This window comes from Hippopotamus amphibius, chromosome 9 (genome assembly GCF_030028045.1).
Source record: "Hippopotamus amphibius kiboko isolate mHipAmp2 chromosome 9, mHipAmp2.hap2, whole genome shotgun sequence".
Lineage (NCBI taxonomy): Eukaryota > Metazoa > Chordata > Mammalia > Artiodactyla > Hippopotamidae > Hippopotamus > Hippopotamus amphibius.
Genome location: NC_080194.1, coordinates 20,170,230 through 20,185,230, shown reverse-complemented (window position 1 = coordinate 20,185,230; position 15,001 = coordinate 20,170,230). Strand labels below are relative to the sequence as shown.

General features: G+C 37.2%; 1 pseudogene; it reads right to left on the bottom strand.

The window, feature by feature from the left end:
* The window catches only part of LOC130860739 (40S ribosomal protein SA-like), a 61,571-nt pseudogene extending 50,184 nt beyond the window's left edge, over positions 1–11,387 (bottom strand).
* Between the last annotated feature and the right edge of the window lie 3,614 nt (positions 11,388–15,001).

Sequence of the window (15,001 nt, the reverse complement as noted above, 5' to 3'; positions counted from 1 at the left end):
AATTGCTTTACAGTATTTTACACATTCTGCAGCACACCACCACAGTTTTGTTCTAGTTCTAATTCAAATTTTGCTTATAATATTTAAAATGCAGAACAACATGAAAAACTCTTCGCAAGCATCTGATTTAAACAATCTCAGTACATTTCTCATTAATTTACTGGGGTGCCTTCTATTTGCCAATGACTGTTGAAGGAAAGAGAAAACATGCCCAAAAAAGTACCTGCCCTCATATAAATTATATCCTATGGGAAAAAATTGCACAGTAAACACACAAATATTTTTGATAATGCAGAGTGGTAGTGAGTTCTATAAAAGACATCAACTAAGGAAATGTGATAGATGATGTCTTATAGACTGGAAAACAGCAGACAAGGGTGAGACAGCTATGTGAATTACAGCAGCAAAAGTTTTCCAGCCAGGAGAATAAGACTCTCTGAGATGGCAGTGAGATTGTTGTATCTGAGAAACGGGGAAAAGAAGGATAATATAATTAAGACATAGTGGATGGGTAAAAGCATTATAGAAATAGTTGGCGTCTAATTACACATGATTTTTTGGTAAGGAGTTTGCATTTTATTTTAATATTATTTATTTAATTCCTAACTTAATTATTTAATTTTTATTTAGATTATTCATTTAAATTATTTAACACCATTTAATATTAATTGCCAAGCAGGTTGGGAGGATTTGTTGTTTTGGTGCGGGAGAGGGAGGCCATTCAAAAGGTAAGACTGCCCTTGAAAAGGGAGCAGGTTTTAAGATTCAGGGTAAATTACACTGTATAGAGTTTATACTATGTATCATCAGATGGCATTTGGCACTAGTGAATCTCAAGGTAAACAGTGACCATTAGATTCAAAACTATTGTACCAAACAGTATAAAATAAACATTTTATTATGTTATGCTGTGCAACAGATGTTCAAATCCTGCTATAAGAACTGGGTAAGCCAAGCCTAAGTAGTGCATGCTGTTTGTTTTCAACATCTGAGAGCAATTACTCTTATTTTTCTCTTTAATATGCTAAAGATAGATCAATTAAGGGAAACTATACCTTAGGACTGTTATAGATCCAACTTTTTGGTATGTGGTATGATAAGAAGAGCCAAGATTTGAATGAAAACAATATGTGGTCCTTGGACAAAAATAATCATTGTTGCTCCCTGACTGATCTGACCATTTCATGTCTATATCTCAAACCACATAGGCTTTGGATGCTGTCCAGGACATGCTTGACTCTCTCACATTGACGCTACCGCTAATATCCCACAGCAATACGCAAAAGGGAGAACATATTTAAATTGCTCAATGCCAGCTGGCTGAGTTCACTCCTGACATAGCAATCTGTGACTTTCTAGCCCGCTATGAAAGAGAAAGGAGGGGTCAGTCAAAGCGATACCCACAGAAACAGTAATTCGGTCTATTTTATTTGTTTGTTTATTTATTTATTCAGTTATTTATTGGCTGCATTGGGTCTTCGTTGCTGTGCAAGGGCTTTTCTCTCTAGTTGCTGCAAGCAGGGGCTAATCTTTGTTGCAGTGTGCAGGCTTCTCAGTGCAATGGCTTCTCTTGTTGTGGAGCATGGGCTCTAGTGCGTGTGCTGCAGTAGTTGCAGTACGTGGGCTCAGTAGTTATAGCTCGTGGGCTCTAGAGTACAGACTCAGTAGTTGTGGCGCACAGGCTTAGTTGCTCCATGGCATATGGGATCTTCCCCAACCAGGGAATGGAACCCATGTCCCCTGCATTGACAGGCAGATTCTTAACCACTGCGCCACCAGGGAAGTCCCCAGTCTATTTATTTTAATGTTTCTTTGCTAATGAAATAGCATATAACTTTCTTTCACTGCTATAAAGAGAAAAGAAAAATTTTATATGTATATATCATGTATGTTAAATCATTCATTGAGAAAACAATCTGTTGAGTCCTTCTATGAGTCAGAAACTGAGATACATGCTGACTTTACAGTGTTGAAGAAGACAGAAATATTGCATATGTTTGTATTTATGTCTATTAATAGAAAATACATTAATGATTATAAACGTAAGAAGGTATTAAGGTAATTTGAAAAGCAGTCAGTTTCTACGTGCTCTTAATTCAGTTTAGCATTCTCCCTGGCATGTTTCACCACTCTTCCATCCCATTTTTTTTAGATGCTTATACTGTTTTAGACAACTTGACAAGGCAAAGTCAGTGAAAAGTAAAAGCATGTCTGTCCAATTTCTAATGCATGCCTAGTGACAACAGCAGCTGCTTCTATTATTACAGCTGTTCTTAAAGATTTTTTAAAAATTATATACCAAACCTGATTAGAAAACATAGTGCTAGTGACTGGGAATGACCTCTGTCATGATTTCAACCCTCAAGAAGCTTGCTGTTTAAATGGAGGATTTATTAAAAGGTGCTAATAGAGGTTGTTTTTAAAGTTTATCCCTGGTACATTTAAGTTTATCCCTGGTACATTATTTTATCAAGCAGAGAAAATAGCCTTATGGTTTCACTAATGCAGTGGGTGCAGTCATAGGTCATTTCTTTGTCCCAAGTTGTGCATGGGACTTAGTCCAAGGATCTAAGAGCCTCCTCCATCTCTCCATTATCTCAAAGCCCCAACCTCTATGCCTGAACAAGTGCTAAGGAGCCATTGAAATTGCTCCCAAACTCATGAGTTTTCCCCTGTTGCCTTATGTCCCTCTTCATTTTGGCACCTAGGATTTTACTTTCTTTCATTTGAGTTTAGATTTATATTTTGTTTATACTTTATCAACAGTTTGAAATATCTTTAACAGTGGGAGCTGGGCAGAAGAGAAAATCATAGAGGATTGTCTATATTAGTTCATTCTGCTTTGTGGCCTTACTCAGAACTTACCCATGTGAAAACTGAGTCATGGACTTTCACATATAAAATTCTAATCATCATGTCAGATTTATAGCTGTTTGAAAGGAGCAAATGAGTTGTTAGATGTGAAGATTCTTAGAATATGATTAATTTTTATATAAAAATGAGTTAACATTAATAATTGCTATAATTAACTATCATCACATCAGATTAACTCCTGTCCTCCAGGAAGACTCAGAGGAAGTGGGAGTTAATAAATATCAGAGTTTGATCAAAGATAACAGTATCCTAATACATAGGAAAACTGAGTGGGGTTTCAGATAATTTGAATAAGAAAACATACATTGTTTAGGGAAGCATTCTTAATAAGGCAGGCTGCTTTTAACAGAAAGTCGGCAGGTTTTTATTAGTTTATCTGAATCTTTCATATTTCAAAATGATATAATTATCACCTAATTAATATGTTTCTCATTAGAAAATGATTGATTTTCTCCACATTGGTCATTCATTCAACAAAGGCTTTGTTAGTGCCCACTATAGTCTAGAAACTAGGTATTCACTGGATTAATAGTGAGAATTATGGTACAAAACTAGGCAAGGTAACTATTCTCTTCATTGGGGATTTAAAAAAAAGTAAATAGAGAAATCTGGCAAATTCAAGTGTAATTTGAAAGAAAGAATAATAACTTTAAAATAGAGAATATTAGAGGAAACTTGAATAAAATATGATGTTCAAGTAGGCAACACTGAGAAGGTAAAAATTTACCTGAGACCTGAAGCCTGAGAAGGAAGCAGGCAAGAGTAGATGTCAAATAGGTAATTGGATACAAGGGTCTTGGATTCAGAGGTGAAGTCTGGTGGGAAACACACATTTGTTTCTGTGTAAAGATGGGTAATGGAGATTCTAGGTGTGGATGAGACAGCTCAGGAAGCAGGAGTATAGACTGAGGGTACAATGCTCCAGGGCAGAGTTTTCAGGACCTGCTGCATGTAAAGGCCAAGAAGAAGGTGAGCCAGAGGACTAGGAATACCAGAAGGGTGAGTCCTAGAAGGCGTAGAAGAGACTAGCTCACGGGGAGAGTGGTGAATGATGGTGAAGCTGCTGACAGGCCAATTAAGAGGTGGTCCAATGATGGATTTGAGAAAAATGGACGTATCTAATAACCTGTGAAGGAACTGTTTAAATGAAGCCTTCAGTCTATGGTCATCTTTCTGAAAATCTGAATCTTGGCTTCATTAACAACATCCAAGCAACTATCTAAGCCAATATTATCTTTCTGTACATTTATACACCAATCTTAGACAACAAAGATAGCCACTCATTGAGATGCTTAGGATTTGAAAATTTTCTTTCAAGAGTAGCGTATTGGAGGCTGAGTGTAGATTAACCTGAGAGTTAAAATCCCCTTGGGGGCACAGTCTAAGGGGACCCCCACACTTTTATGTGTTTGCCTCTAGAAACTGTTCCTGCATCTTCCCAGGTCCTATAATATAGAAAAAGTTATAAGACTTCTTAGAAGAATTAGAACCTCTTAGATGTCTTGGAAGAATTAGGACTTCTTTGAAGGGAGTATATATTTGCTTATCCATGACCATGTGCATTTCTCTTAAATTTATGATTTCATTTTCATTCCAGTTGCTGCAGTCTGAGATCTGACTTTGATCATTCATCATTTAGCCTAGTACCACAGCTTCTGGCTTTCTCTTTTTTCTCCTGATCTCTTCCCTCCTTCCAATCACCTTGGCCACACTGCTGGCTTCTACTGTCTAAGTTATACACAATCCGTATTATGTAACTTCTGAATCCGGAAACTACCGTCAGGTCCTTACCAACTACAGGATCAAGTCTAAATATGACTCATTGCAATATGCCTCTAATCCATCCTTCTAGTTTTTAATTTCTTACTTTCAGTCCCATTTACCGTTTTCCCCATTCACACCTAAGTACAAGTTAACAACTTTCATGTTTAGGGACCTCAATTCATTTTTAAGAACTTTTATTGACATACAATTGACATACAACACACTGCATATATTTAAAGTGTAAAATTTGATATTTTTTTCTTATTAGTAATGTATATATGGCAATCCCAATCTTAGGGACCTCAATTCATTTTTTTCTCTCAACTTGGAACGTCCAAAACAGAGTAAAATAATTTCTAGAAGATATTCACTTCAGAGCAAGTTCATTATAAATCTGTTTTCATAGAGAATTTTACTCCTCAATCACCAAATTGAATTGTCCAGGAACTGCTACTGTGCCATCTTGATAGCCTGAAGGCTTTTAATTTATGCAGTCTGCATTTATTTTAATGTTTATGAACTAACCTTTATAGGTTTAAAACTGACTTTCTATCGCATGAGCATTCCTTATTACTTATGTTCACTTGTTCACTGAATCTCTCAAAAAAGTCTAACTGCCTTTGTATTTTACATACTAGCACAGAAAATATGTTTCATCCCTTTAAAAACCCAATAATCATAATAATAGATAAATATTAACTAAACTAATTATTTGCTGAAAACTTAGAATATGGAAAGTACTATTTTAATCATTTTCGTGAGTAAACTCATTTAATACTTATAGCAATAATATGTTCTATTATTATCCTCATTTTATAAATGAGAACACCAAAGCACGGAGAAAAACTATCTTAAGAAATATCATAAAAAGCAACCAAATGTTGAGTCTTAGATTCCAGTTCAGGTTGTCTGTTTCCAAATTCTGCGAATGATGAACTAATCCTCAAATATGACTTCCTCATTTATATTTGGAAAGAGGGAAATACTTTTTAGAGAGAGAAATAGTTGTTTTTATATATTTTTTAAAAGGACTTGAATGAATTTTGTATTAAATTATACACAATTTGGGGGGAGGTTAAAATTATGGTAGAGAAATATGTCAAATTGGTACAGCAACTATTAACTAGCAATTGCTACAGTTATTACATAACAAATTCCCTTTTCCTTCAAATGTAAGTTAGTGCAGTTTCAACCGAAAATGTGTATCCCTTTTAGTATCTAGCAGAGTGCTCACTAAGAGCTTTCAATAAGTGCTTGCTGAAATATAATTTTAAAAAACTCATAAATCTTTGCCTTCACATAATGGTCCAGAATCAATAAGAAAAAATTTTCTATTGAATAATACTTCATTATAACTGCCATTTTAATTTAAATTATTTACTTATAGGGGGTATATATAATTCCAAACAACCAGTATTCCTCTTCCTCACCTTCTTGTTCTTATTCCAATGTAAATCAAATAGAGCCTTGAGACAGTCACATTAAATGTCATTTTATTTGGAGCTCAGCACAAAAGGACGTTTTGTGATTTTTGTAATTTTTCTTAAATTCCATTAGCAATTAAACTCAGAATCAGTGTGACCAGTTTTACTTGAACCATCTTTTTGTGCATAATCAGAGCCAGCCCTCCAGATGTGTGGTATTACACACTCTCAAATCTTGAATCTCTAACTATTGAAAAGCAAATTAAAATCTAAATTTTTTAGGATTTTAATTATAATACTTTATACTCTGTTAGCACCTTTCACCTAAGGACTTCAAAAAGGCATAGAAGTGTTAATTACACTTTTGTGGGATTTTATTTCCTTTTAGATATGTGTGAAAAGGAATCACAATATCATTACATAATACTAGACATTAGAGTCACCCACATGATTTTAAAGAAAACTCTACTTTTTTTTGCTATTTTCTCCTTTTCTTGAGTATAATGAAAGACCCATGATTAACCAAATGCGATACCTTTAAAAAAATCTCATCATATTAGATTCCAATGTTTAAAGATTGATCAAAAGGAAGAGCTCTATCTTCATGGAGTAGAAAAAAAGAGTATTTCAATCATAAATATTTTGGTCACAGTTAATGCAATCTTTTTTTTTGGTCACTCCTAATATGAACTTCTTTTTTTACACCTCCATCTTTACTCTCACGAGGGACCTTGTAAAGACATTTCAATCTATCTTGAGTTTAATATTTCACTCATATGTGCTTAAATAATATTTATTATAAGAAACTTTATTTTCTAGATGATTAGTGATGTAGTATTCAATATGGATACTACATACAAGTTCCCATTCCAGACCCTGCCTAACCTGAGCAGCTGCATCTCTCTCAATGGCCCTTTCCATACAGGGGTCCTTACAAAGATAGAAGAGGCACTATTTTTGCCCTGAAAAAGCTGACAGTTTTATTTCAGTGAGAATTCCTGTGATCGGAGATGAGTCAACACATCACAGTTCCAGTAATTGCATTCATCTTTGTGTTCCTCATTATAAGAGGAGTCAGCCTGGTCTGCCCACAGTTTGGTTGGCTTTCTGGAAATTCCATTTCATATATGGATCTTGGCAACATTAAAAAAAAAAAAAAAAAAGAGTCCCTTGCGGAGCAAATAATTTGATGGTACTCACTCTGTGATTTCCTTACGCTAATTAGTGGTCTGTGTGAATATCTATAGGTAGTGATCCTTGCCAGAAGACTGACAAACCTTGCAGATTGACATACTGGGCATGATCGTGAAGGAATATTTCAAGGTCCATGCTGGAAAACGGACTCCACCAACACTGTTTATTTGGTGAAAACTATACCGATATCATAACTGTTTTCTCAGCCTTAAATTCCTGGGTGAACAACACATATTGCACCCAATTTGAGTGAACAATTAGGCAAGTTTTGACAAAGATAGACAGCTATGTAATCTGCATCCGCAGATTCACCCAAGCAACAGTTCTGTGGTACTGTAGTATTTATTATTGAGTAAATCCCCTATAAGTGGACTTGTGCCTTTCAAACTCCTGGTGTTCAAGGGTCAACTGTATATCTTATCTTTTTAGGTCCTGCACATAGCAAGGAAACTGGTACTTAAAAGAACGACAAATGGATGAGCGAGTGACTGAAAAAATGTAGCAGAGTGGAAAGGCGGCAGAATGAGTAATAAAGAACATAGACAAACACTTTGAATCTAGGTTTCTGTTATAGAGTTTTGAGTTAATTAAATGAAAGTTTGCATGTAAAGTGCTTATAAACCTACTTAGAATATAATAAATATTTAATGTATATTATTAATATGATGAAATTGGGAGCCTAGAGTCAGATCTAATTTTTCAGCTTTGCCACTCCCACCAACACAGGTCATCATTTGGAGCTCTCAGCTCTAATGGCCATGTCTCACATATTTTCTCCTTAATAAGATTACGTACTTCCTTATAAAGAATTTCAGATATCATTTATTACATTTCATTTATCTTATAGAAAAATGTGTACTAAAGTATAGAAAAAATAGATAAAATTAGAGTAAAATAACTTGTGTAAGTTGCATGTGGTGTATTCTACCGAAGGACATGGAAAATAGCTAAGGCAACATTTTTCCCAGAAATTTGGATTTGACAAGCACCCTACTATGGATTCTAGTTTTATCAGTTTATGAAACATTTTATTTAAGTTAAACTGTTAGAATATTTAACATGGATTCCCAGGCAGAGTTTAAATACTTGGCTTTGGGCTTTTTCAGCAAAAATACAAGTGAAACCCTGGGATGCTCTGCTAAAGAAACATTTAACTGTACTGGCTTAGACTTGGGGTCCTAGAATTTATTCAAAGTTCAGGGCATTTTCAGACTGAGTCTCTAAAATGTTTCTAAATTACTGGAAGGGGTAGTCCATCTTCTCTAGTCTATACCTCCCTGGAGGAATGCAGAAATCTCTATTCAGACAAACAATAAGTCTTCAAATAACAGTTGTTGTTACATAGTATCTAACAGGTGCCAGGCATTTAATGGTCATTTTCTCCATTTGTAACAAAAACCTTACACTGAAGGTGATCTTGTCTTCATTTGGCAGATGAGAAAACCAAGACTCTGAGAAGTCACACAGTTTGGCTGGGGTACCATGACTTTTAATTGCTAAGTGAGGGTCAGAATTTATTTTTTTCTGACTCTAAAACTCATTCTGTTTCCCCAAGGTCATTGGTATCTTATTCTAGTAATAAACTATCAGAGGCGGAATAATTTCTTTTCAGAATTAGCCATCCCATTTTCAAAAAAGAACTATTTGAAGATCATGCTCTTTTTTGTCTAATTATGTCACCCTTTAATTACAAAACAATATACTTCAAAATTTCAGAAAACTTATCTTTTTTTCTTATGCTGTGGAGCAAGTGTGAGAATGGGGAATTCTTCCTCATTGTTTGAATTCATATGTGACTTTTATCCCTAGATTTATTGAAGTGTAATTGACAAATAAAATTGTAAGATATTTAAAATGTGCAATGAGATGATTTGCTATATGTAGATGTTGTGAAAGGATTCCCACCATCTAGTTAATTAACATATCCATTGCTCATATATATTTATCTTTTTTTCTTTTGATAAGAACATTAAGTTCTACTCTCGGAAAATTTCAATGGCTTTTTTTTTTTTAAGTTAAATGGATGAGATAACTCTAGTGCTCGTATAGAAGTTAACAAGTCAGGCATGCCAGTTGCTTAATGGGTAGCATTAATTGAAAAGTTACAATGCCATTCCTTCACACCTGCCGCCTCTCTGTGCGCCAGCAGCATTAATGCAGCCCTCTTAATCCTCTCTGTGGTTAGCAAGGACCTTCATCTCAGAATGAAAAATAAATTAAAATTTTAAATAAAACTGACAAAGGCACTTTTTTATTTTATGCAGATTTCCTGTTCTCAAAGCTCTCATTAGCCTCTGGGTCCATTTTTCTCAGAAAGAGTCTGTGTACTTTGCTTCTTATATTCCCAGAAACATTGGGCTTAACTGCAGGTATTGTGGGAATACTTTTAAGAAATTTAGAGAAAGACCAGAAGGGAAAAGACTCACTTGGTAGAAATCCATGTCAATAGTGTATCTGGAATGATCCACATTACTAGCTTGGCGTACAAACACAACTACCTCACTTTTACTTATTCGGTTTGTTGCTAGAGCACCCACATGCCCTCCGTGACAAAAAGTCCCCTTATTTCCCAAAGCCACCCCCAACCACCCTACTTGGGTAGGAACCACTAGGGACTTAGTTCAAAGAAGATAGATCCTGCTGCAGGAAGCCAGGAAGAGAGAGAAAACCAGGAAGCATGACCAGTCCACTAATGCTGTGGTGTGGGTCTCTGCCATGTGAGGTTACAGGTGCTCCTGCACATTCTAAGGCAGGAAATTTGTTCATGGTTGCTATGATACCCCTATTTATTCAGCTCTTTTTTTCCCATCACCCCAGCAGCATCACCCTGACCTCTGAGGACGCTTCTCTTTTAGATCACACTCACATGCTCAGCCTTTTCCCCCTAATACTTAGCAGGTTGCCAGGTGGTCCACTCTGGAGAAGAACCCAGCCCTAGCCTCCTGAGGTGCTGGACTAAGTCTTCCCCTTGGAGCCTGGTTTTCTGTCCCTGCATGGGACCACCTCGGCAGATCCCAACAAGGGATCTCCCCATTGCACATAAAGGAGAAAGGCAAATGTTGCTAAGCAACAAACACACAGTATACATACCTAAACCTACCCACAAACTTTCAATGGCAAAGATTGCCTGTTTGCTTTAAATCTTCATAACTTAGAGAGTCTTTTAAATCCTTCTCTACAAGGAAGCAATATCCTCCAAGGGTCTGTTCTTGGCTATACAGCAGAAGTGGCACCTCATTCCAAAACCAATTTTTCATAAAAAAAAGTCTGCTCTAAGACTATAGCTACTGAGTGAGGCCAAGTAATCATTATTCAGGGCTTGAATGCTCATAGCGGGAGAGTTAATCAGCCATTTGGATCTTCCCCAGCATCTGGTAGTTTAACCCAGCATTACAATTTTTTTTTTTACTTTAGCACATGTTAACTGTAAAGAATTAATATCCAAAATATATAAAGGATGCCAACGGTCAAGAAAGAAACAGTGTAGTAGAAAAATGGTCATTTCACACAAAGAAAAACTAAATGGCTAAAAATAAGTCTTATTAGTGACTTTGGAAATTCACATGACAACTATGAGATCCATTTCACACCCATCAAAGGGGTGAAAAATAGAAACTGGACAAAACCAAGTGCTGATGGGATGTGGAAGAATGGAGATGCCAGTGGGAGAGCAAGTTGCCCCAACTTCTTGGGAAGGCAGTGGCACTCACTGGCCACTGTGCAGTTCAAATAGCCCCACCCGCGTGTCAGTGGGTCTGTGAGTCATGGTGCATTCATCCAAAGGGAGTCTGCAGCAGGGGATGAGCCAGGCCTTTCCAGGACTGCCGGTGTGAGCAGCCCATTGCTCTGAAAGAGGCCCTATGCCACTGACACCAACGAATCTCAAAACCTTCCCAGCCTCCATGCATCAGGGATGTGAGCTCAGGGAGAATCTAGTGCTTCCGAACTGTAACGGGTATATTCGGCGGCCTGATAGTGCTGTCAGTGAGCCTGCCTGTTGGCAGTCACAGCCCTGGTTGTCCCTCCCAGACTGAATGAGACCAACCTGTGTAATGACACAGGTGACTTTGGAGGCACTGAGAGTTCCTCCTGGCTCTCTTGGACCACTTGCTGTGGGGCCCCAGCTGCCATACTGTAAGGACACTCAAGTTATCCTCTGGGGTGGAGAGGCCCCATGATGAGGAGCTGTCACCTCTGGCCACACCAGCCTTAACTGGCCAGGCAGTGAGTGGGCCCTCCAGCCCCAGGTAAGCCTTGGCCAAATATTACTGCAGCCTTAGGAAGAACTGAGCTGAAGCCATCCAGGGAAGCTGCTCCCTGACCCTCAGACATGGTGTGACATCATAAATGTTTACTGTCTTTAGCATCCATGTTTGGAGTGATTTGTTATGTAGCTACAGATAATTGAGAAAACTTGTCAAGTGTAGATTCTCTAACAATGCGCTGCTGAAGGCCTAGGATGCGTCACTCTTAACAAGATCCCGGTGATGCCAGTGGGCGGCCACGTGATCCACAATGAGGTGGAGGATTCGGCTCCTGCCCCCACTACAGTGAGAGGCAGTAACACAAAACAGTGCGGACCCAGAAGCCTCAGCACTGCAGGAGGGGTCAGAACAGCCAGGCTGTCAGGACAGCCCAGCACGGCGTCTGTGACTAACCCCCAGAGCCAAGCCTGATGTGGGGAGGATGCATGGTGAATTCCCGAAGGTGCTGTCAGCCTGGAGCCTCAGGTGAGTTCTGGTTCCATTTAATTCTGAGTTTGCTCTGTGGGCTCCGGAGGGTTCTGTGAGTTCTGATTCCGTTTAATTCCAAGTTTGCTCTGCGGGCTCTGGAAGGTTCTGTGAGTTCTGGTTCCGTTTAATTCCGAGTTTGCTCTGCGGGCTCCGGAAGCTTCTGTGAGTTCTGATTCCACTTAATTCTCTAAAGTCAGCTTATATTCTGGACGTATTTCTTCTTCCTGATGCTCCGTTAAAAGCTAGATTGATTTCCTTTAATGCACAATATTTTCAGAAGAAAATAAAACTAATAAACAAGCACAGGCAAACTAATTAAAACAATTATATCCATTTATTTTATGTATATATTAAATTAGCAAATATTTTGAAATGAACCATCCAGCCTGGCTGGGCTGCTACTCCTCTCAGAGCTGGGTTAGGTGTCCCTCATGTGGTTTCCCAGTGTAAACTTGTACCATAGTACTTGTGCAGTTTTCTTATTTGGGGTTTACGGGTTTAATTACCTGTATCGACAGACCTCTTTGGTTCCCAGCAAGCCAAATTATTCTGAACAAGTTAAACCAAGGGAGTTTATTGACTGAATATCAGGATTTTACAGCATCAAGGAGAGAACAGGAGAGACAAGCTTGGGAATAGACTGGAACAAAGGCTCTTCCAGCAACTTGGAGGGCAAGAACAGAAATAAAAGGGGGGAAAAAAAGTCCTATAGATAGAGAATCAGGGCAATGTGCCTACTGGAATGAATGTACCCAGTCATTTGTAGATATTCTATACTCTATTCAATATTCAAATTCCAGGGAGGGAGAGTCCAATGAACTTACCTTTGTATACCTGCCCATAAGTTGGGTGGGGTAGGGCATGTATTACACCAAGTATACATGGGATGCCTGTATATTTGCTTATCTCCACCCTGTTTATCTCATGAGAATGTAATAAGCTTCCAGAAAGGTATCAGTGACTGTTAGGAAGGAAGAAGGGAAATAAGAGCAAATACTAACTGGTTTGTATGTTCTTTGAGGTCCACTTTTTAATTTTTTTTTTTTAATTTCAAGTTCCTAGCAAAATGTTGTCACATAGTTGCTGCTAAATAAATATTTTTTGACTCATACTGTGTAGTAAATTAAATTGCCATATTTTGACCTTATTCTGCTACCCATAAAAACATTCATTTCCCTTTCATTCTCCCTTCTCCCTATGCTAATAAATGATGAAAAGTACATATTATGCAAACATGTACTTTGAGGCTTAATATATGCAAATTTCAGCAGATGCATTGGGGAATAAGGCAAGATGTCTTCCCAGCAGGAGTTAACCGCCTAGCCTGAAAGATACAGGAAGATACCAGGGATCAATTGACATGATTTAGTGTAGAGGCTTGCAATATGCAGACTGATGCTCATCACAATATCAGCTCTGATCATCAAAACCTAAAAAAAGCCTAACACTTCAACCACTGAAGAATAATTCTACATTTTTTGGACAAATTTAATCAATAGAGTATTGTTTGGAAATGTAAAATAAAAAGGTATAACCCACAAAGCAACATAAAAACCATTTATAATTTATAGGTATGAAAAATAGAATAGTACAGGTACTGTAATTTTAACTGTGTGAAATATGCACACATAAAGATATGAACAAAGAATATGAAAACCCAGAGAAATGAAAAATAACTAATGCTAAAAGAACAGATGTTTGATTTTTAATTTCTTTTAATGCAGTTATAATACTATTATAAATAAACACAATTTTAGAAATAAGTTGGGCTATTTAATCAGTTTTGCAATTATTCAGCAAAAATAAAACATGCTAAAATTTCTCTTTTGCCTTTTGATGTGATTGACTTCCATTCTCTAACGTAGTCTATTTGTAGCTAAGCTTTTGTTGTGAATGCCAGTAGAGGTTTGTTTTTGTATCATGTTTACTTCTGCCTTTTCAGTTCTCAATAGCTTTATAAACTATTTGTTTTCTCAATAGCTTTATAAACTATTTGTACCTACACGTTTTCAGCCACAGGGGGAGAAAAGAAAGTATTGAATGTGAAATAAATATTAGAATAAATGCTTCGCCGACCTTTTCTCGTGTTTTGCTTTTTTTTTTTTTTTTTTTTTTTCTGCTGTCAACATTTTCTGGGAGTTGCCAGTGCTTTAAACTCTTGTTCTTTAAACTGAACACTCCCTTTCCTTTCATCTCTATTTCAGTTGAATTTCCCAAACTATGCAGGTTCTAATCTTTTTATTCAGATAAGAGAAGTGTCCTTTTTGTCACATGACCACTGTTAATACCTTACTTCAGGCCTTTGGTGTCTCTACCTGATCTTAAGTAGCCCTTTAACTGGATGTGCCCACCAATTTCTTTTCCATTTCCAAACTTCACACTGACTGCTGCTGCATCATCCTGGCAGGAACGTAACGATGCCATACTCCTCCATTAGAAGTGTTTCAGTGGTTCCACATGAATTATTTAATAATAGACACACTCTTAGCCAGATGATGGAATCTCCTTCCTCTCAAATATTATCTTCCCTGTATACACTCCTCTATAACCAAATCAAATTGTTACATACTCTATCATAATTCTAACTCCCTACCTCCATTGTCTTCGCTTAACTTATATTATTTCATGCATGCTCTCTCTCATTGCTGCCGTAATCTATCAAACTTCTTCCTATCCTTCAAAGTCCATCTCAAAAAATTTCCTTCCAGGATACCTTTTCCTATGATTCTAAAGAGATTTGCTCTCAGCCCTTTCATTCAACACCTGACTCTGCTCATTCCCCTTTTACAGTATTTAATCAGCTTTGTGTTGGAATCATTTGCGCAAGTAAAATCAGATATCTCTCTGAGGACGACTACCCATTTCTCCTCTTGGATCTACCATCAGCATCTGTCTCAATCTGCTGGCTTCTGTGTTAGCTTAAAGGGCAACACCAAGGCTTGATTTTAAAGCTTAACTGGCTTAATTATTTTCCTAGTTTACAGAGAATATTCAAGAGTAGGTAACAGAAAA